This window comes from Cygnus olor, chromosome 4 (genome assembly GCF_009769625.2).
Source record: "Cygnus olor isolate bCygOlo1 chromosome 4, bCygOlo1.pri.v2, whole genome shotgun sequence".
In the NCBI taxonomy this organism is placed as follows: Eukaryota; Metazoa; Chordata; class Aves; order Anseriformes; family Anatidae; genus Cygnus; species Cygnus olor.
Window position 1 is genome coordinate 38502056 of NC_049172.1, and position 24949 is coordinate 38527004.

A 24949-nucleotide genomic window follows, 5' to 3' on the forward strand; every position below is an offset into this window, starting at 1 on the left:
AGTAAGCATTACTGGGATTTTTTAATAATATTTTACAGATTAAATTAAAACTTGAAAAAAAAAAAAAGTGAAGTCCATGATAAAAATACATCTTAATGTAGAATCTGTTTAAAAATTTCTGTGGCTAAATGTGGGGACCTGTTTGTTCTAACAGTATTTATCAACAATTCCTGGGAAAAAAAAAAAAAAAAGAGTGCAGTGCAGGTAGGTAGATGATGCGTATCTGCATGCCGGTGAGCATAGCATCCCTTCCTCATATTGGATGGGTGATTTATTTGTAGAAATCAACTTTACGATGCACTTGCATGAAATTTCCTTTCAGTGCATGAGACTTCATTTTGTTTTGATATCAGCTCTGACAGAACAATAACAGGTGATTGGCAAGAAAAAAAAAGCCAGCATACTATTTCTCATAGAGAAGAAATAGGTCCTATTAAATGTGCGTATTTCTATTTGATGCACCGTTCACTAGATGCAAAATAAATATTTTAAAAGTGTACTGCATTCCAACTCCCTGGGTAGTTATGCCTTACAGAGAAGGTGTTGTTTGTTTGTTTGTTTGTTTGTTTTCTCTCTTCACTTTTGTTACTATTGAATTAGTTGGTCTCGGTTTAAAGACTGTTGCCTTAACTCCATTTTTTTTTTTTTTCCATTCCTTGTAAACAAAACTCTTCTGGTAGATTTTTCTTTGGCTTGTTTATTCCTTTTTTACTGTGAAAAAGACAGCTATGTACAGTTTGAGTAGCCCACAGCTAACTTTGAGGTATTTCTGAAGTATACGATGCTGAAGACATAAAATAAAGGGGAAAATATCTGATTACATAAAATTTAATAGACTTCTCTGTCTTTCCCAAAACAATGAATGACTAATTAGAGATGCATATTTACATAAATCTAATGGGCAGTTAAGAAAAAAGATGCCTCATTTTTGTTACATTCCCTTATTTTCATGAGAAAGACATTAAAAATGCAAATCCTAGGTCTTTGAAGATACCCAATGAGTAACAGAAAATTGTTGTATGCTCAAATAAGATTATTCATCTTTTGGAACCACATTAAAACCCAATAAAAGGAATGCAAATCTGTAAAAAGGTGTTTGAGATGTTAAACTCTTGCAGGTGGCTATGGTCCAGTCATTGGTGGGTATAGAAATTGTTCAGGGGAAATTAAAGTTATGGCTTGGAGTTATTACAATAAAAACCTTATTATTTCTGGATAATCTCTAAGAATAAACTTCTCTTTTTCAGTATTATTATTATTTTTTTTTTTTTACATGTGGAAGAAAGAACTGTCTTAACACAAAGATCCTTTTTTTTTTTCCTCTGCTATGAACCTAGTATAAGTAACAAATATGTGTAATATAGTTTACAACTGCTCTTCTGACAATCCTGATGTTAGGATTTTAGAGACACCAGGAAAATGTATATCTTTTTTGTTTTAAAATTATATGGATAAATAAAAAATACCAACCTCCATCCTCAAAATGAAGTCAGATAGTATATTTTTTCTTTATCAGTCTTTGATGGGCATATAGTTTTTATTGTACTTACAAAAACATGCATAGTTTTCTTATAGAAAAGAAAATAAATTTAAAGTTTTCACTGTGAATTTGATAGATGTGTATATTTGCATTATACTTAATTGTAGAGTTTTGCTACAATTATTTTTCTTCTAAATATCAAAGTGAGAAGCTCTTCTCTTTACAAGTTAAGAAAATGAAGCTGGCATGTTGAGATTATAGTCTAATGGAAATTTCTCTTCCTACTTGACAATAAATATGGGCTCTAAAGGAAATTTCATTTGGTTTTAAACACTATTAAAAATAGATTTTTTAATAGCCTATGGGAGTTTGTTTTTCATTATTTTTCTTTATGATTGGCAACAGTAAACACTTGAAGCAAATGAGATAATGAGGGATTGTTTGCAATTTGCAATGAACTTCTTTAAATTGAAATCTGAACTTTAGGACTTTTTTTTTTTATACTAGAACAACTTGCAATCTGTAATTTATTCAGGGATTCTCCTAATACTTTCTACTAGCTTAATTTAAGAATGGACTCACTGATGTCTTACAGTTCTTAAATTCATATTCCATTTTGAATAGATATGTACATATATTCACATATGTACATATATCTCGTGTATATATTCAGCCAAGTTCTAATAAGAAACTGAGTTTTTGAATATTTGACTCCTCTAAGTACATCCTCATTTGTTTTTTCAGACCATAGGAGCCAACCCAGAATTTATTTACCTTATAGCTGAAATACCATCTTTTAGAAGTAAAAAATCTCATTAGAGAAGTAGTGGAGGCAGCCACCAAGCTGTAATATCTCTTTTGTACTGGTCAAGACAAATAATTCAATTTCATCAGTTTCTATGAATGTTGGCTGAAATGCTGATTCTTTCAGAACTAATACTATTTTTGCCATGGCCCAATAAGGCCAAAGATTTCACCTGAATAAGAAATACATACACAGGTTCCAAGCTGGATTGACGTCTTCCAAGTCACTTGATATGCTATTTTTATTATGTGTTAAATGTACAGTGGCAGTTCAGTGTGTAAGTTAAATCACTGTTCCACAGACACAGGTTGTTCAGAAGTTGTATGGCAGGAGCATCATGTTCCACTTGAAAAGGAAATTAACACTTTAAAAATCATTCTTCAGTTCCTAGTGACATAAAACCTGGAGTTGAAGTTCTCCATATCAAATTGCTTTTGAAGCAAACTGTTTTGAAAATATTGGCTTGGCATCCAACAAATCTGCCAGATATCTGTATTCTATTTTATTTTTATTTTATTATTTTATTTTTCCTTTGGAAAAAAGGTTCTAAATGAAATGACCTAATTATATGAAACATTGATTTCACCATTTTTTAATGAAGTACAGTCTGAGCAAAAGTGTTATGACCTTGGTAACTTGGATATAATTGCTTGTAATTAATACATTTTAATTCTTGGTTAAAAAAGTTTTTGAAATTTTGCTACAAATTACTTATGAAATATATAAAACAGCAAATTAGAAGAATATATCTTCTGCAGAGATAAATTGTCAATCAATAAAAATATCAACCCTTTTTTGAGAGTTTTGGAGGGCTTAATATATTTTTGTCTGATAACCAAAACCTGATAGAATACATATTATTATTTCACGCTTTAAAGATTATCAAAATATATATATTAAAAATATGTTTCATAAAAGTGGATATATTAACAGTAGTTTTGGATAAAAGTATTGTTGAATTCAAAAGTATTGTTTGTATATGTCTGCATCTTGATACTGTATCTATAAATGTGTGTATATATATATCTATGTAGGATCTATTTACCTTAAAGCTGCAAAGTCATATTTTGACAGTTGTCACGTAACTTCAGAGTCAATTTTACTTTTCTTCACTTGTCTGATCTGAAAGTTGTGTGATAAAGCTTAGAAGCTCTGTTTTCCCACCTCCTTCGTGTAATCTCCTGCATACTTTAAGAATTTCTATTTTTCTCCACAGGAATCCTACAAGGACTACTGCTCTTGTGATCACCCAGAATTGTCATCCCTCATTAAATTAGGTAGTTTAATTAGTATATTAATTTCCCTGTATCTTTCTCATGTTGCAAAATGCTTTGGTGTTTAATATTTATATATTACAGAATTATAGTCTAAATAGGGAAATCTAAACAGATTAGCCATGACCCCATTCATAAATGTATTCCAAAAGAGCTGACATAGAAATTAAACAGGAATGGAACTTGGTCCACAAATTTGAATGTTTTTTAATGTGGGTAAGAAAAAAAAAAAGTCATATATAGTGTATATTGACCATGTCTACCTTTACAAACTAGGAAGAAAATCTATTTGTTATTACCTTCAGATTGATAGTGTTGATATTTGCAACCAGAGCTCTAGTTTTCTTCTCTCATTAGTTGATCGTTACTGCCTATAGTTCTTGTATAGCCTTTTTTTTTCTCCCAGTCCCACATTCAATTCCTGTGAATGTGTACTAAACATAATGCACCGTGCTAGTGATAATGTTTCTGAATTTAGTTATTTACATTGAGAGGTTGAGCAAGGAGCATCAATTTTAGTATAATCTGTCTCTCCCAATAATGGACTCAGTGTAGCTTCTGATACTTAATCTCAGCCTGTTATGAAACACAAGGAAGTGGCAGTCTACCATCAAGTGTAAAAAGATAATGAATGGCATGTAATAATGCATAAAACCATGCATTTTAGGAAATATCTCCACGTCTAATATTCACCTAGAACTTCTATGAAACATACCACAGAGTATCATGAAAGCAGCTAGAAATAACAAATATTAAATTTAAAATACAATGGAAAGTTTGTTCTGGTATAAAAACTGTAGGTGTTGTGACTTCAGTTAGGGTCTGTTGAGTATTATTTCTGCTATGATTAAGATACAAGGCATAAAGTACATCAAAGTGCATGCTTGAAGGGACATGTTCTTCAGACTCAGTCTAACGCTGCTCAGGCATGAAGTAGTACGTCCACTGTCCAGTAATGATATTGGCAGTAAGAGGTAACAAGTAACATAGGCACCAGATATCATATTTCTGTATTTTCTAAATCATGGATTAACCCTGTCCTTCTGTAGGTTTACAAACATTGAGAAGCATACAAATTTAAAAAATGCACTGTTAATCCTTATGATTTATCATAAACTGCAATGACTTTTTTTTAATATTCACAATACGACTTTCATTTCTCCAAATTCTAATGTCTGTAGAACATTCACAGTAAAGAAAAATAAAAAAATAAAAAAAAGTTTTTGTGTTTAAAAAAAAAAGTTTTTGTGCTTACTGTTTCAGAACGGTTACTCTGACAAGGGGAAATTTGAAAGGCTAACGGACTTAGCAGTCACTGCCAAGTGTTACGCACTGCATATAGACATGCGTTAAACTGCAATGATGAAAATGGATCTGTAGCTTTTTTGGTAGATACACACTGTTTTCAAAACTTTATCAATGAAGTTGTTGACATATACAGGCAAAAATTTAAGATAAAAATACTGCACTGAAAAATATAAAACTGATTATCGAGTATTAAACTGTTAGAGCTCAAGAATAGTGTGTATTGATGCAGTATAGACTTTTTTGCATAATAAAGAAATAACAACAATGATTATTTTACATCATATATATAAGGGATTTTTGTGAAAATAAAAGGAAAATTCTTGGATCAGTGTGAATCCACAGCAAAGTTTCCAGAAAGTTATGGATGCACAACTGATCCCGAAGGGTTTTTGGATACTCAGTAAATGACTAAGCTGTTCAAGACTGCCCTGACTATTATGAATTCTCTGGGTGTTGTTTTTTGGATAAAAAATGCATATGGGTTTGTCCTTGAAAAGTGTATGTCTAACGTGTTCATGTGTATAACAAGCTCAGGTGAACAGATGTGTAATGTGTGCAGTGTGATGATGAAAAGACATAAAGACGTGAATGAGACAATGTGCAAGGTGATGTTTTAGAGAATAGTGATCTGTCTTTAGAGGCTGTATGAAATATAATTCTAATTTGCTCTCCATCAGTATTGTGTTTCTACAGAACATTTAAATGACATATATAATTTTGTATTGATTATTTTTTTATTAGTGAATATTCATCACTGAAATCTCGATCTTAAATCAGAATACCTAGCTGCTAAGACTATAAAAGGTAAAATAAATAAAATAAAAAAACATTCCATCCAGGTGTTGTATTGGGTAAAGCAAGCAGCAAGTTTTTGGCAGCTGGGGGGCTGCAGGGATGTCCATGGTGGGATCAGCCCCTAGTCTCTTCTCACAGAGGCTGCCCCTGCAGCCCCTGTGATCAAAACCTTGCAATATACACCCAATACACCAGGTAAGAAGAAATGTCTTTGTCATAACACTTATGCACCAAAGGACTGAACTGAACACGGTGCAAATTTTACCTTTCCTGAACTCTGAAATTCTTGCTTTGTTTTTCACAATATATATGTGTACTACCTAAATTAGTACTTTTATGCAAAAATCTGTAACATATCTCAGTAGATGGCATAACTGGTAGTCTGTATGGGATATTGACAAGGTTGTAGCCTTTAAGAATGTCATGAACACTATCATTACCTAAACCAGTGGTATATCCAGTAATAGTAATAATTAATCCCTACATTGTTTATAATTAAAAAATTTAGAATGTTTTTCTAGTAGTTTTCCCAAATATTAATTTACAGCAAGAAAATAGTTTGATTTTAGATGTTTTGTTCCAGCCTGTGCTTTGGTAAGGATTAGCATATGTGTGTTCCAGAACAAGTCCTCCAATTTCACTAAGAAGGTGTCTAATTAAGAGTGTTTTAATTACACAGCTTCTGGTTCAGTTTCTGATAATGCTCAGTTGGGATAACTTCAAGGATAACTTGGAATAACTTTCACAGCATTGTTTAGGTAAGTGTGGATGAGTTTTTTGAATTTAAAGAAAAGAACAGTGATAGTTAAGGATAATGCCTTGACATCCCCTCCCTGTTCCTGCTTTATAAAAGTCACTTTCCTGTGACATATTTCTGAACTGGAGCACAAAAATACATCACTGTTTTGATAACATAAATCAAGGTGCTCTTGTAGGTAAGAGAAGATGATTGCAAGCTTGCTGTACTTCATTAAGATAGTACTCTCATTCTGTCACCTTATTTAATCATTTTCCCTATTCATTTAGAGTATTTTCAGGTTTGATTTTCTTTTCCTCACTTGTCTTAATTTCAAGTTTTTTCATCACTTTTAGTATCATCTTTTTTGCAGCAAAGACTAATCATATAATTGCAACAATTTTGAATAGTTCTGTTATAATTACTTAAATGATTTTTTTTCTAAATTAGTATGGCTATAACCTCCCCATATCATAAAAACACTCAGTATAATCTCCTAATCTAAAAGTTGGTATTTAAGAATAAGTGAAGAATTATTTATTCTCTTTTCTTTTTCAAGGCCAGAAGTCTAATGATCCTATATTAGCTTGCTAAATGCCAGCATTGCATCCTGGAATCATGTCTTTCTTGCATATTTGTTATGTGTTTTTTGCTTCATGTCATGGAAGTATGCAAAATATTTCCTTGGAAGATGACTCAAGGGATGTGTGATTAAATATCTGTGTAACAAGTATATAGCATCGTTAGGATAATATGAGTATTAGGTAACATTGTGCTATTACTGATTTTTAGATGACTTGTTGCTTGAAAATCCTTCCATTGAAGCGTGACAAGTATTATGCTTTCCACAGTTCCTTAAGCCTTGGAATTTCTTTCACTTTACAGAAATTATTAACTGATGAAAGCTGTCCTGGATTATATATATATATATGTATATATGTACATGTATGTATATTTGTATGTGTGTGTGTATGTGTGTATATATATATATATATATATATTCATTTTTCATTTTTGAATGTTACTTTTTCACTAAATTGCCCTAGGTCTGATTTTGCATTTTTAGATGAAAATGCAAGAAAGATGGAAAGTTTCTCCAAAAAGTTCCATGGACAAAACATTAACATAAATTGTAGCTCTGTTGATTCAGTGATATTCCTAAAGTGAAGCTGACAGCTGATTTTAACTATTCTTCTATGATTTATTGTACGTAATTGCTTTGTTGTGGTGGAAGGAGGGTAACAGCATTTAAACTGTGCTGTGAACAGAGACCTACAGGAAACAGGCAGATTGTGCAGAACTCAGGCCAAAACTGTGGAAAACTTTGCCTTAAATACAGCTCTCAGCCTTCTCCACTTTCCCTTGCCAGAAAAATGCTGGCAGTGAAGCCAGCTCCTTGCCTTGTTTTCTGTGGTTTCAGTAGGGCAGCTGTGCCACACAGCTCATGAGATGGTGATTGCGGCCCCCGTCTGGGCTCTGACGACTGCTCTGTGAAAGATTAACATCTCCAAGAACTGTGTCTGATACATAAATTATTCACGGAACTTTGTCACGTGAAGGTATGACTAAGTTCATCTTACAGCACTGACATCAGTCCCTTCTTCTTACATGAGGACTGTTGATAGTTACACACTGAGAAAGAGGAAAAGATTAGCACAGGATTGTCTTTCCTCTCCATTAAGCTTATGCACTTTGGCTTCACTTTATGATGCACAGTGTGGTGGAACAGAGACTCCTATGGAGAGGGCTGTTACTTTTGCATAGCCAATACTGCCAGTATAGTTAAACATGCACGCATAAATTTTTGGAAGTCAGTACTGCCTTGGAGTTTGGTGAAAAAGTTTCAGATAAAATAATGATAATTCTCTGTGAATATGATAATTCAACTGTCAGAGTCACGAAAAGATTCTGAAAAAAAATAAACCAAAAAAAATCAAAATAAAAGCTAACATTCTTTCCAAGTAAAAACAAAATTTCTACACTAATGTAGAAATTAATGTGTCCACTAAAGTGTTATTTTTTTACATTGTGTCATGCATAAATGATTTTTACACTTTTGTATTTTTCTTACATTTTGATTTTTAAACAAATAACCATGTTTTATTAAAAACTATAAACTTCATTTAACATGTCAGCACCATAGTGACTCCTTTGTTTTTCTATGATGTTACCTTTATGTCCTCCATTTATAAACAATAATTAAAAATATATTATTCCGTGAATTTATTGGTTTTAAACATGGCTTATTAACAACTGATATGTGAATTTATTTCTGTTCTAGAATTTATGCAAACTGTAAAAACTCAGACTCTCTTAAAGCCGTTTGAAAGACAAATCATCATTTGCCTTGCCACTTTAGTCGTTAGACACCTGTTAATAGCACTTGTCAGTGTTTGTCTGTTCCTTTCTTCTCTCACTTTTCCTGTTAAGAATTGATCATAGTGATTTGCATAAGGAATCAAGCTCTTTCCAAGTGCCAAAGAATGTATTGATGACAGTTTGTCATTACTGTATTATATGTATGTAAATATATATATATATGTGTAATCTTCATAGGGGCTATGAAATATGCATCCTTCCTCCATTCAAATCCATTCAATGTGAATAATTAGTATTGTTTTCCCTCATCTAGACTAAGTCATCTCAGTAAAGCTAAATTTGGAGGATTTAATTAAATTAAGTAAATTTTTTTTTTGCATCATTCACTTGCTTCACTTGCATATCTCTAAAGAGAAATGTAGGTATCATTCCTTGAAGCTGTTCTTTGTATTCACAAAGAATATGAAGGGCTTCCCAAAGTAGGGCTTAAACAGGGGTTATGAAGGTAGGGAGTTTGTTTTTATTTGTGGTTCTTGGAAAAGGAAGAAATGGAAGATTTGGATCCTCAGCTGAGGGTACTTCACTTAGGATGAGACTTTCTTTCAAAGGGCAGCTTCAGCATGTCAACAGGTTGTATTTGATGCCATTTTCCACACAATAATCACCACTGGACATCACACAAGCACTTTCTAAAATGTCATGCTGTGTCCCAAAGCCTATCCGTATGCAGGTATCCATAGGTGATGTTTATAAAAAGGAAAACCAGCAACAATGAAGAAATCGCAATGCTAAACTATGAATTTTTGTGCTTGCACTGTTAGCACCAAGCTACCTCTGCTCTTTCATTTCTAGCACATGCAGATATTTTGACATGGAAGATTTTGCTCTGAGGTAGTAAGCAAGGATGTTGTCAAACTACAAAACACAATTTTCTTGCTGAACAGAAAACTGGGTGAAGTTCTCTGCTGTTCTGCCAAGTCTGAAGTGATCACCAGTAATCCCTCAGGCTCCCTCTGCTCTTCTGGAGATAAAAACAATGAGTGATTTGGCTGCCTGCTGATTATTTTGCTGTTTTATTCCCTGATTTAGGGGAGGAGTTTTTGAGCTCTCTTTTCAAAATTAATTTTTGTTTTCTAGAGTTCTTGATGGGAATGAATCTACTCTAAAAGTATTCTCTACAGTCCTGAAAGCTTTTCAGTACTGTTAAGCACTGCAAGACCTTTGCTTAAGAGGAGTATTTCAAATCTGCCACAGAAAGCTCATATTCAGGTGATGTATATACGCTACTGGAAATGCAAATAATGCTGTGAGGTTTTTCGGCTTGTTGTTATGGTTTGTATTTAGTATTAGCAATTTACTAACAAAATCTACAAAAATCTATGCAACCTATGCTCATTTTCTGACAAAAAGGAAGAGAATTTTTCTTGTTTCCTCACAAGGTTATGTTGCCACTAAGTAGTGGTGTTGTGTTCATCTTTGTATATGTTGGCATCTTAATACATGTTTCTATTTGAAAATAAAATTCTACTTAAACCTGTGATTGATCATTGATATTTTGGACAAATTATTATTTTCACTCCAGATGTATTTCTCATAGAAATGCAAGAGGCATTATATAATACTCATCCAAACTTACAACTGTCTTGTAATTAAATACTAGATGTGCTTATATTAAAAACAAAACAAGAACCCTGTAGGCAAATATTTTCTGCTCATTTCAGTAAAAGAATTTTCATCAAATGGTAGTTTACTGAATTGAAGGAATTTGGTCTATGAAATCTTACAGTAGGATATAAAAAAGTGGTCTTGAAATGGCAAATTCACATACAGAAGTGCTGAATGTATAAATATTTGAAACACAACAGATTTCATTTTCACATTAAGGAAAATGTATATTAACAACCAGCATATGTCAAATAATGCTTAAAATGTGTGTTCAGAAGCCAGGTATCATGACTAGTTCTAAATGATTTTTCTGCATTATTACCTGTCAAAAATGGAGAAAAGAATAGCGAACAGTTCTGTATTTTCTAAGTTGAAAATTATGTTCCAGATGTCTTCTCATGTATTTTAGTTCCCTTTTTGGAATCTTGATTCATGTTCAGGCTATTGGAATGCCTCCAGAAATTGGTTACATAGCATTAGATATCTAAAATGACAAAGTAATCTATAGGGCTGAGGAAAAAAAAAAAATTGATGGTGAATCTTGCACACATTGCACTTCAGCATGGGTAAAATCACTGCTTACAAATCTGAACATGATACAACTTTTGTTTTGACTCAAGAAGTGACTAATGACTCTTTTTTTATATATATATTTAAATTTCTATTGGTTTTCATCCAGTAGCTAAATTTTTTGAAACCACCTTAATGCGCTCAAATCTTAAGTGCACTTGAAAGATAACTGCATTCACAGACTATAGCTAATTGAATTGGCATTTAATTTATTCACCTATATCATGAAGAATAAACATTCAGTAGAACTATCAAGGTAAAATTTTTCTTCTGAATGCTATTTCTCTTCTATATGCTGTTGTGCTGTAATTTCTGAGATTTCTTAGATAAATGATGAGGGTATATGTCCTCTCCATTTTTCATTGAATTTAGATTTCAATAAAGAGGTTGTCATACTAACAATTCATTTCTCTCAAGGCCACATTATTAACTATTTTTATCTTCTAGTTGCTTCTCTTGATTTATAGAAAGCAAGAAATCATTTCTTCAGCTGTTCAGTGAGAATTGCCATGTAAGTAAATTCACAAAAGCTGGGATGTAAGTATAGCATGAAGTAGAACTCTGCACCATAGTATACCACTGTTAACTTGGTATTGTTCAATTAATTAATCCTCTTTCTCCCGTGCTGACAAAAAACGTTATACAAAATAAACCTATATCATATTGGAAAGAATCATATGGAATTAAACTTATTAATTTGACTGTTATCAAGAATATAAGGCAAATATTTTCAAAAGCAAGAAGTGAAGAATGGAGTGATGAAAGGAGAAGGGGTTGCTTACTCTAATGTATAAATCAAATTTGTTAACACTAATTGTATTACTTTGTCTGTTTCTTAAATACTACCTATTAAATATTCAGAAATCCCATTTGAATATTCTGGGAAAATTATTCATAGATATCCTATTTGCTCTCGAATAGGTACAGCAGTCTACCTTCTCTGAGGAGCACCTTACTGCAAATCTTGGCAATGCTAATCCTGGACAAAAAGACAGCGCAAAGCAGAAAATATTCAGGAGAATGGGCTGAGTTCATCTCACTCCTGGTGCCCACCATGGAGTATGTGCACTGTTTGTAGAAGGTAAAAGGTTTTATATTCTCTTAGAGAGAAGAATTGAACTGTGGTTTCCAAACAACTTCAAAGTGCTTTAACTGTAAAACTGTTGGATATATATGTGTGTGTATGTGTGTGTAACTGACACATTGAAATAAATCATCTGTTCCTATGCCAGGTTCAGCAAATTCCAGCTCTGAACCTTCAGGATTTTGAAGGCATCTGTGTATAACAGAGGCTTGTGTATCTGGAAGATTCTGGGATTCATTTTAAACTACCCCTTTATACTGGTGTGTTATGTTTGGCAATATACTGCGTTCAGTCTTGTTAATTCTGCTTTGAGGTGTGTAACTCTCCTAATAAAGCTGTGTAAGAAACCGAAGCCCAATTTAAAGATGTTACAGATGCTACAGATGTTACAGAAGCTAGGCACATATGAAATATATTGTAGTAGCCCTTCTTCTCTTTTTTCTTTGATTACTAACATTTCCCTAATCTTAAGAATATCCTTCTCCAGACTGCAGCTGTTGTATCAGTTTTCCATGGGTAATTTTTTTTTTTTTTTGGGGGGGGGGGGGGGGGGGTAATTTTGAGGACATTATACTTGTCTATTTTGTTGTTATATAGTTCAAAATTTAGTTTTTATTAATTATTAAATATGTTAAGAAGAATACTTCTTTATCGCTGGCTATCAATAATTATTTGCGGCAGAAATGTCATAGTTTCCAATCTGATACTTGCAATCTATTTAGTTCAATAATTAATAATAGGAGTATTAGATTAAAAAGCCCTTCTGGGGAAAAATCTAAACACAGTTTTAAGTGGTCTTTATATTTTTTTAATCACTTCAAAACTACCGCATACTTCTACAGTCCTACCACCAAGTCCTACCAATAAGCCTGCTGTAGAATAAGTCTAGATAAGAATCTGGAATTTATTAGATAACTTTTTTTTTTTTTACACAAAAGATATGAGCTTCCATTTTGATATTACACCTAAGACTATTGAAACTTGGAAATCCACACAGTAAATCATTATGAGAAGAAACTGTGACGTAATTTCAGTTCCAAGATCTATATCTACTGGTTAAGAAAAGAAATGTGAAAATGTGTAAGGAACTAAAGTAAGGATACTTGACAAACTTGACAAGAAACGCTCTTTATTTTTTTATTTTTTTAATAGAAAAAAAAAAAACATTTGCAGTGATGTGATGGTTAAGTAGGTGAGAAAATAGAATGGTTACTAGGCTGGTATGCCTGTACAGAAACGAATAATGAATGCCATAACTGAATTTGTCTTGCTTCAACTTTAAAATAAAGAACTAGCATACCATTGGCTTGATTTAACCATATAGATATATCTATCCAATACTTCAAATTTGTAATTCAGTAATGGAGAAATTCAGCAGCTTGTGGTGTATATGAGGTCAAACTATGATCAAAATGATCATCACTAAATAGCTTGCGAATCTATATGGGTGAATCATTTTCATGAGGTCTGATTTCCTATATGAATTTTTCTAAAAAACAATTCTTAAAACACTAAAATACAAACTTGTCTGATGCCAAATTTCCTGAAACCAGTCATTAAGATTTACTATTTCCATTATGAATAATGTCCATTATAAAAGAAGAAAACATGACTGGAAGGCAAGCATATATTTTCTGTCATAGCACAGCAGTTTGTCTTCAATGACTGATGTTGTTTGCAGTTTGGGAAAGTAATAATATAGAAACAGCAAGTAAGAGTTGCGTTTTTAGCAGAAACTTATTGTTCATCACATACATTATTTTCACTCTTTGATAAAGTGAATGCTTATTACTGTCAATAATGAAGACAAAAAGCCAGATGACCTACTCCCATAGCTCAATAAAACTATAAACATTGATGAACAAAGCATAATGAAATAAACATTTACAATAGACTTCTGCAAATTCTACTTGTCATGGCATGTTATGAAGACAACATTCTTTTATAAGATACGGTGGTCTCATATTCTTTAAAAGAAACAGTAGGAGCATGGCTATTAGGTACAAACTGAAATATATATGTTTCTTAAACACTTTCAGAACACAGAGCTAGTCTTGACTCATGATTTAGAAACCTTGTGAGCTGGCAGCAGCTCAGCTTCTCTGGAGGTAGGTTGCAGGCAGCTTTACATTTTGCTTGTTTTCTGTTCTCATTCTCCTGCATTTGAGAGGAACACCTTCCAATCTCTTCTTTCTCTTCCTCCTACTTTATTTAGAGGAGAGCAACTGCAGTCAGCAACTAAATAGACAGTTCCTGTCTAGTGTAAATACCTGAAGCCAGTAATTAAAGCCTGCTCTCATTCCCTACATTGTTTGAGGAACTGAATTGCTGATGACTCAAGGGAATCTGAGCTGATGCTGACTGCTGGCATCTAGCAGTTGGCAATATTTGCAACCTATTTTTTGACCTTGGAGAGCTGTGATCACTTGCTTGAGAAAAGAAAGAAATAAAATATTTCCCCAGAAGCAAAATGTTATTATCAAGGTAACAGTAATTTTCTGTGCAGTATCCCATTGGAGGAGTCTGGCATTTCCTCACATACTTGCTTGCTAAGGCTTACCAAGGGTACTAATAACTTGTACATACTATAGGTGATGCAGGATAGTATAACACTACAGAAGCTTTCTGAACAAGAAAATTCCCATGCCACATTGCAGAATTCACAATGATTTTGTGAAAAGTGCTCATTTTCTCTTTGATCTTGCCTGCTTGCTTTATATATCATTGCAAAGCCAAAGAGACTTGCAGGCTCTTTCATCTCTCTCATTCCTTTGGGATTAACTGTGCTTATCAGAGACCCATACTGGTGCTGTCACAGAGCATAGCAGAAGGTAAGTGAAAAAGCTGAATGGGAGAAGGACAGAGGGCAACCGTTCTTTGTGCTCTCTCAGTTTCTACCTACAGCCTGTCAGCCAATAAAGCCTATGGCTCTTAGAGATCACTGTGACAGCTACAATGAATGCAGGCAAAGCTCTTCAAAATTAGTACCAGTATCTGCTTCATAATTACAGCTTAGAAACACTAGAAATCAAAGACACTGAAGTCATTTTGTCCTATATCGTACTTCACATGTACAAAATTTTGCACCTAAAAAATAATAATAGTTAAAAAACAAAACAAAAAGAAAAAAAACAAAATACAACCAACCAATCAAACAAACAAAAACAAGCCTCTAGGGCTTAAGGATTGGAAACATCATGTTCAAGGTTAGGCTGTAATTCCATTTCCTCAAAATAATGCCATATTACAGTACATATGTTTAAGCAGATGCAACCTCCACCAGTCCTACTATGAAATGGGTGGTGGTGTCTTTTTACACATTTTCTAACTTTTTCTGTCAGTGAAAAGGCCCACCAACTTCTGTGTGAATCCCTCTGAATAAGTATCCAAAATAATTTCTTCTAACATGCTAAAAGTATTAGAGGTAACAATTTTACACAAAATATACACAATAGATTTTGAAATGTGCTGTAACTACGTACTGATCTGTCATTATTAGTGTGTCTTTAATGAGATTTAGATTTGCTCTTTCACCATGAAACATTTTTAAACAAACTTTCCAAAACAAAAATCAAAGAACACCTCAGGACAAGAGGAAAGAAATCCATAACAAAGACAGTGCTCTGTTAAACTAGTGAATGAAACGCTAGGAATGCTAGTATTTTCATCATAATTTTTCATAGTAAAGATGTCATTGTAATAGAAATATGTTTTTGAATTAGTGACATTTGCAAATTGGTTTCAGATTTATGAGAAAGCTGTGCTGGTGGGAAATAATCCAAGAAAGCAAGCTCAAGAATCTGCTAATTACAAAGTACAATTCTTTCTATGTCTTGAGCTACCAGAAATATCTGCTAATTTCTACTAGCCATCCCCTTTCATTTCAAGCTGATCTAATTAATTTCAAAACACACTTGAATTTCTGAGTCTGGATTTCTAAGTTTCAGAAAAATTATTTTCCCTTGAAGACTTTAATAACAACTCATGACATCTTGATTAAGTAGCTTTCAGATACATCCCATGTTATTCAATGAAATATTTTCTTTCCTGTTCTCTTTTTACTTTAAACAAAATATTTCTGATACATGATGTTCTTGATGTAAACATTTGAGATAGCTATGTTTTTATGTATGAAATAAATTATCTCTATTTATATGTAGCAGTTATGGATAATTTAAAAAGGTTTTTTAAGCAGCATCTATTGATATACAGCTTTCACTAATCCTTCACCTCATATGAAGGTGAATTTTTTCACAAATTAATTGTGTATTGATATTTCCTGGTTACATTTTGCATTCTGGAGCCCTTCTTCAGTATTTCAATTCAAATTCTATTTTGTGCTTATAACAAAACAATTTTTTCTCCCCTAAGCTTATGAATATTAGCATGTGATGATACCGGAAGAGTTTTTTAATATTCCTTACATTCTTTAAGAGTGACACTAGATTTCTCTTTTATTTTTGCAAATTTAGAACATGTATTTGGTGATAAGATTTTTGTTTTGAATCATGTAATTTTAGGAAATTTTGTCAGCTGTTTACTAGAAACATAATTGGAGGTGGAGTAAGATTTCTTAAATGCCACTGTAAAGTAAACCCGGTTGAAGGTGGTATTGGTCATTAAATTAAGTTAGCAATATCTACTGAAAAAAGTCCTCAGAGTAAGTGGAGGTTTGCACATGAATTCAGAAAATTTTACTTAATTTTTTTGAAGTGGAATGAGAAAGCATGTCTACATGCTTTCCTTAGCAATGTTTCTGTGATTTCCTACCAGAGTTAAATTGTGTTGGCTGGTTTGTTTGTTTATTATCTGTAGAAATTACACATGGAATGAAGGTGTTCAGCTTTTTCCCAAATTGCTCTTCTGTGTAAATGTAGACCTTGGGATCCTTGTTTAAGTCTGATTGAGAGATTGCTATCTTTAGACATTTGACTAAGTCCAAGAAGTGTTTGTCTAGTGAGTAATCACAAAGTGTTCTTTCATTCAAGTATCTGCCCAATGATCTCCCTTTTAGCCTGAAGCAATAATTGTCTGTGCATTTTAACAGTTCATTTGCTTTCACTACACTACTTATTTCATAGCACATTGAATTTTATGCAGTTTTGAGGTAACCCCTCATGATGGTTCAAGGGAGCATTTGTATTAGACGCAGTGGAAGAAATCACTGATACTAGCTGTGTGTGTTTTTACATGGGTAAGTGGTATGTATGGATGCCATCTCAAAAGGTATTTATTATGCCTCTTGTCTTGTAGCAATGATAAATGAAGGTACCACATTTAGCATGTATTAGTATTTTCCCAGGTTTTGTTTTTTCATGTACAAAGACAACCATAAATCACATACTCTCTGTGGGCTATCAGTACCAAATTACACAGGGAGAGATACGTTTTGGAACAGTCTTATTGGTGTCCAATCACAAGACTCATTTCCCAGGTGGATAAAGAAAGAAAAAGAATTAAGCACACTGATTTTCTGAGCAACTTTTGGCTTAGGGAATTTTTGAGGATATCGTGGCATTCATAAAAGTCTTGTAAAGCTGTGCAGTCAGCCTTTGCTGCAAAATAGCAGTCTGTGCTGAAGTAGTAATGATAGGGGAAGAACTGAGATGCATGCTGCAGCCTCAAGGGGCAGCATAGTTAGAGATTATGAACATGCTTTTATTCCTGTTTAAATACATTACAGTGAAATTAAACCTAATTTCAAATGATTTTTGCTATTGAGTTTTTTTTTACAGTTAATTACTAACATCTCTCTGCATACAGTGGACTGTTTCTTATTCATAGCAGAGCAATTTTGGACCAAAGAAATTAGAACAATGTTATGAGAGAAATAAATAAATAAAAAAAATAAATAATAATTTAAAAAAGCTAGAATAAAGTTTGAAGTATATTGCATATACTGCATTCTTTTTAATAGGACTGTCTCTTCTCTCCTCATTCAACAATATTGTAAGTATTTTTAAACCTTTTTAAACTCATTTTTATCTTCGTACCTTGTGTGAAATTGTAACTAAAAAAAAAGGGGGGGGGGGGGGGGAGGGGAAGTGATTGGCCACTATATAATTTGCTTTTAGTTTCTCTTAATTTGTTCTCAGATATTTTCAAGAGTTATAACATCTTTTAGTTAAGAAGTATTTGCTTCTTACAGGAGTGTGCTCTCCCTCATTCAGAGATGCTAAGTTCATCAATATATTTAATTGATGGCAAACAGCAAGTGCAATACTATACTAAACTTATTTTTCCTTCTTTTTTTTTTTTTTAATTTAAAAACATCTTGTACTCTGTTCTCAAACATCTTATTGAGGTCTGCAATGCAACCACATGCTGTTATATAGTATTGTGCAAGTTAACAGTGATCTGAAAGTGTACTAAAAATGTCTAGAATGTTTTCATGTAGGTGAGTACAAGTTGCAGTGTTTACAGAATGTGCTTGCTGTCTTTTTTTTCATTCAATCTAAATATACATACAGAGATGTGATGAACAAATGCAATGGGTAACAAAACAAAATGCACAATCTTGAAAACTGGAGTTTCTCCAAAATATGTAACTACTAGTTTCAGCTGAAGAGAATGCTGTACCAGACGACTATTATCTAGAACTTTCCTTGCTCTTTTATGGTGGCCAACATCTTCCACCAGAGTAACATCAAAATGTATTTTGTGCAGAAGACTGACTCTTAGTGTCTAGCCCAAATAGATCGCTGACACATCTTCACTCACACTTTCATTAATCAGCATTGTCTCTAAATAGCGGAGACATACTATGTACTATGTTCTTCATTAACTGCTTCAGCAAAAATACTTCATTCACATGAACATGTTGATTGGAACCTTTATGGGAAAAAAAATATATACCTCAAATTGTTTAATTGATTTATATAGTAAATTAAGCGCAATGAAAAGTTCAGATGTCTCCTGTTGATGTTTAACATCTGTGTCAATCTATCTGAGAGCAATAGCCCTGAACTTAAGAAACAGGAGAAAAGGTAAAATCAAGAATATAAATTCTTCAGTTTATATAATTTTTATACAATTTAATTCTAATTCCATTAGGTAATATTTACTTGCTAGAAACTCTAATAATTAATTCCATAAATGTCATATCAGAAAATTGTTCTACTTGCTTAGTGCATGAGATTTTGAATTAGATTAATACTGTGAAGGTACTTAAAATGGCACAATTTTGTGCAAAATGGCTATACTGTCTTTACACTTCTGTGTGAATGTTATTTACAAAGTTGCTACTTACTAATACATTTGAATGTATATTCTGCATATGCTGCTCAAATTAAGTTTTTGCAAGTGAAATATTTAATTCTCCATAATTTCTTCAGTGCCCATATCACACTTTATACTGTAAAATTCAGTATAATTACTATTGCAAAGCTTTTACTATTTCTGTGAATTGTCTGAACCCAGAAAAGCTTTATCAAACACACTCAGTGTTAGATGGATTAGTGTGAAATTTAATTTGAGTTAATCTGCTTTACACAGGAGAAGCATAGGGAAAAATGTAAGCAGGAATTACGAGTTTTAAAGTACAGCATTATTAAATATTCAGCCTTAGGGATCTATTTTATGAGTTTTGATGGGATCTAACCATGTGACTGCCATATTTATATTGGATTAAACCGTTTTAAGGCTTCTCTAACTGTAATTTATCTTTTTTTGAACTGAATATTTTTTTTCCAGAAAAAATATTTCTAGCTAGTCAACACTACGATTTGTGTTATAGCAGTCTTTAAGGCACTTATTTCAGTAATAGATTAGTATCATACAATTTTTACTGTGTGTAAATGTAATAAATCCTAAGGATTTTCAAATATGAAACCACCAGTTTCACTAGAGTACCTGGGAACAGCTACAACAAACTAAATAGTACTAAAGCTCTCCTAAGTTGCATGGAAAATGCTTTGCTTTAACAGGTAGCATTCCTGGAATTTAGAAAATTAAGAAAAATCATTTATTTGTTCTTTGGAAGGAAATGAGTACAAGGAAATGTGTTTAAAAGCACCTGAGCAACGCTACAGCTTCTGTTCCCTGAAAGTCAAAGATATTTGCTGTTAATAAAACTTGGGATCTTTTGAAATTTTGATCAGTATATTAGTAGGAATTTACACTCAGATCCTACATTTAGAGCTCTTTCAGTAGTTTAACATTCACTCTTATATAGACATCAAGAATATTGTACTAAGGAGACTGTTATACACATCAATTCTTTAACAGAAAGATCTATAATTCTTTAAAAAAAAAAAAGAAAAGAAAAAAAGGGCTTCTCAAATCAAATAAATTCAATTTGATGGCACTTGCAGACTTCTGTATTTTTGAAAGGGATATAGGTTGACAAACAGTTTGCCTTGGAGGTATGTGGAAACCACAAATGTTATCCCACCCACAGCAGGAATACATAGGCTAAAGTGGGATTTCAAAGACATGAATTTTTGAAGACTGGCTGTCGTCTAACAATAGTATCGTAGAGTCTCTGCATCTGTACAGAGGAAGCAAAAAGTAGCAAATATGAGAGAAAATAGCAGAGGACAACTAACCAAGGAAAGTATTGAACTAAATCTGCAATAATGGTAAAATTTGTGCAATTAAATTTAACAGACAGAGAATAAAGAAGGAAAAAAATGTTTGAATGAAAGCATTCTTTGAAGGAAAGACTTGCTATTATTTTGATGAATTAGTTACGAATCAGCAAGTGCTGAAGAAGAATGTATATCCAATATGAACTTACGTTGACCAAAAAAAAAAAAAAAAAAAGGCATTAAATCCCTCTTGTGGCAAAGTAGACAAGATACTGGCCTTAAAGAGCTAACAATTAAATGAACAAAGACATTTAAAATATTATTTCAAACGTTCTGTAGTCATATAGCTGCTGTGAAAGCCAATGCACATGTATAATGAGAGATTGCTGGAAAAGTCTGAAAAGTTAAGGCATATACAACTCTTTCTGGAAAAAGACAGCCCTTTCATTATCCCATATGTGTGTGATCTCCTTTGGAAAGAGAGACTCCAACTTCAATTAGAACTGCAAACAGATAGAATTTCATTAGAAATCTGAAAACTTACATTAATACCATTTACCTTGGTGGTTTGATGTCTACTGTACATTTTCTGAGTCATATCCCTGCTTTTGTATAGTCTAACGTACAGGACCATTGCTCTCAATGGAGATTTCAGGTGCTAACTTCAGGTGTAATTGAGAACATGGAGTGGATGACAGTTTAGATACAGGAGTTAACAAAAGAGCATGTAGCACTGTTTAGTAGCATTTTTCTTCTTTGATGTCATAATATGTAGCAATATTTTAAGCATTACAATAGGGATATGGATGAGAAGTGACTTTTATTTTAGCTAGTAAAATTGATGTGTATGAGGAATTGTAGCTCTGATATAAATAATGTAATTTATTCTTAACAACCCATTTCCGTCTTCAGCAATGAAGAAAACTCCTGATATGAAAAAGAATTCTCTCTGTGAGTATGGAATCCAGCATCGGTTTTCTTGCTACGATAGCCCAAGACAAATGATTACACAGATGATTTGTTTAATTGACCAAGTCAGAGAGCAGTCAGCTTTGAAGAAAAATCATCTTGGAAAGTTTATTATGCCCAGTTGGAAATAATAAGCGAAATGAACTTTTGGACTGAAGGAAAGTGAGCACCATTGCTTGCTGCTAGTATGAAGACGTGGACATATTTTGCCCCGCAATTTGTCACATAAAGACAGGACAGTGTTTTCAGGCATTAGCAACAGCTACATTATCTTGGCATTCTGGAGCTGGGCATGAAATTAAATTGGCAGAGCTACAGGAAAATTGAAGCATCTGTACCAGAACTGTCTGAAGAGACCACTGAAAAATAGTATGTCAAGCACATCTGAATTTTTCTAAATCTTTGAGCTAGCTTACCTAAAAGACACGTTTTAATAAATATTTTAATTACAATGGAAAAGACCATGGAAACAAACCTGATTTTTTTGTTAAACATGGCTATAGTCTTTGGAACATAACTTGACTAACATTATTCAATTTAGAAAACTTCCACTGAAAAAAATTTAAATGAAGGTAAGAGAAACAGGTAAATGCATGGAAAAAAATAAAGTCAGTGACTATGTTAAAAACAAGATAAAAGAGAAACAGGAAGAGTAACAATTAGAAGATTTTCATCACTGTGAGAAGAGTGATGAATCTCAAATCTCATCTATAGTTTGAAGCTTCTTCCGCTTACAAAGAAAGAAGTAATAAATATAAATAATAATAAAATAAACAAAAGCAAGAAAATAATTGCCACTCCTAATGCTGTTTTTTTGTTGTTGTTTTGGTTTGGTTTGGTTTGTTTGTTTTTCCTGCAAAATGACTACAAAAGTTTATTGGCCACCAGGAATATGACTTTTCCTGAAGGCAAGTTGAACTTTCTATTCATTTAAATGAGTATAAATATAGAAGAGGTGCCTTGGAGGAAGATTGTGGTTTTGTGGTAATCTTCTTCAATTTTGGTAATAAAATCTTTCCAACTTGTAACTTCTGGTATTTCTTTTTTAATAAGGTGCATTTTCTTGCTCATGTAGTCTTTTACATTTTGACTTAGTTTACAGAGATTTGATTGATATGACAGGATATACAGATGATATTTGTGCGATTTTCAGTATGTTAGGGTTGTTGTGTAAAGCAAGGATTTCTGTTTGAGTTGAGAAAATTTTTGATTGGGCAAGAATTCACTCATTTTGTTACAGCACTCAAGTCTTCTTACGCACAATGTGTAGGTGAATGGGTCAAAGCTACATTGGTCAGAAGACTAATTGAATATCCCAATATAAGGAACCAGTCATCTCCTGATAATTACTGGTAGCAAGACGGAAAAGCAAACAGGGTGGGGGCAGAGAAGAGAAAGCAAAAGTGTAAATTCCAAAGAAGAAAGCTTAGGTTCGATATTGGGGGAAATTTTCTTTACTGAAAAGTTTGCGGCAGCTTTGGAGTAGGCTTCCCAGGGAAGTGGTTGAGTCACCATCCCTGGAGGTTTTCATAATGTGTAGATGTAGAACTTAGTAGCATGGTTTAATGGTGGACTTGTTACTACTAGGTTAAAAGTCGGACTAGATGATCTTAGAGGTATTTTCTAACCTGAAGTCCATAATTCTACAAACTAGTTTTTAATGTTGTTCTGTATGGCATGAACTTTGCCTGATGAAGCCATAATTGAGATGCACACGTAATATATGTTCTAAATTGTATTGTAAATAAGAAGTAGGGGTATACTCTGGTTTGGATCACTAGTTGATAGAAATAAATTTAATGTATAGATTGATGTCAATTTACACTTTCTTAATATATGCCCCCCCCAAAAAAAAAAAAAAAAAGTTATTTACTTAGCGAAGGAAGATAACAGAAAATAAGCTACATATTTTCATCAACTTATGAAAATTGTTTTTTCATTTAACTTTATGGAAACATTTGACTGTAATTTGAAAAGTTCTAAAATGGTGATTATAATTCAAATTTGTCTTTTTAATCAGCACTTTAAAATCTTCCAAATACTTGATTAATAATAAATGCAGGTTTATTCATTAATGTGGAAATTTGATGCTAATTTTTTTTGAACGTGTTGGCTTTTAAACTTCCACATGTTTTCCACTCATAAGTTAACTGTAAGAATAAGTGTACTTACATACTTTTCTACTGCAATCCTAAGTATGTATAGTCTTGGTGGAATATATAAATCCTGCTGTATTCTTTCATGCTGAGAAAAACAAACAAAAACAACTTCCAGTCCAAATATTTGAATCAGGGAAAAGCAAAAACTATAGTGTTATTTTCCTAAGCTAAGCACTCAAAGACAGCTACTGTGACTTTCACAGGTTCCCATGTTCCTCTCCTGATTTATGTGGAAAGTGCATGTACTGAGTAGCTTTGAGAATTAGGCTGCATTCCTGAATGCATTCATATAGATTAGTGTATGAGTATGAATTCAGTGTTTACAGTATGGCATCTGACCTTTTTGCAGTTGTTACTCTTTTTTCTCATGCATCTAAAATTTGAAGAATGAGGTAGGAACTTGCTCTTTCCCTTTCTGAAATTTGCAAAATCAAGGCGAGATTAAGGTGATCTTCAGCTTTTCTTTATTGGTGTTTATATCCCTGTTAGCTATGCAAACAGAATGGTGTTAGTAGGGTTATCAAAACAAAACTGAAAAATCTGATCTTGCATTTGATGAAACAAAGTTTGCCAAGTAGAAAGTAACTAAATTTTCTGAAATAAGGATAATTTCAGACTACATTCTAAAGTAACAAACTGGATTCAGTATTACTGCTCTATGTTTAGCACATTTTCACAAGGGGAGAAGTTAAGAAAAATCAACAAAATCAGATATTATAAATATGCTTACCACATGGTATGTTGCTTCTCTTTAGATTAAAAAAAAAAAAAAAAAGAAAAAAAAGTTAGTATGAGAGAGGAAGAATCAACACCTCTGTCTCTATTTTACTGCTGTGAAGGCTTTCACTTCTTCACTGATCTGTTCAGAACTCTATGGCAAGTGCAGAGGTAGTGGGAGTGGAAAAAACAAGCCTGGAGAGCATATGTACAATGCACTGGAGCATCCCAGGAAATACATTTTTTTTTTAAAGATATGGTTTAGTTTTACAAGCATGTGTGTGGTGTTTCTGTTTAGTTTTACAAGTTCAGTTTTACACGTGTGCTTTGTCATACAGGGTTCAGTAAGTGAAAAGAAGCCTGTAAGTGTAGGAGGTCCTTAGTACGGAAGACTCTGATTAAGAAGGAAACTGAAGCAACAGGAATTTAGGATTTTGATAGGACTCCGACCAGATGGAATATGAAATTTCCAAGGAAAAAAATAAAACAAGACTTGGAAACCGAGGATGTAAAAATTGAGTCTGTACATCAAAGATAAGA

General features: G+C 32.9%; 1 long non-coding RNA gene across 1 annotated transcript; it reads left to right on the forward strand.

Moving 5' to 3' along the window:
* Positions 1 to 11416: 11416 nt before the first annotated feature.
* LOC121069807 lies at positions 11417 to 21934 on the forward strand. The gene is made up of 4 exons (XR_005819632.1): positions 11417 to 11463; positions 11874 to 12033; positions 17954 to 17985; positions 21477 to 21934. It is a non-coding gene; the product is annotated as an uncharacterized LOC121069807 (long non-coding RNA).
* Positions 21935 to 24949: the final 3015 nt, after the last annotated feature.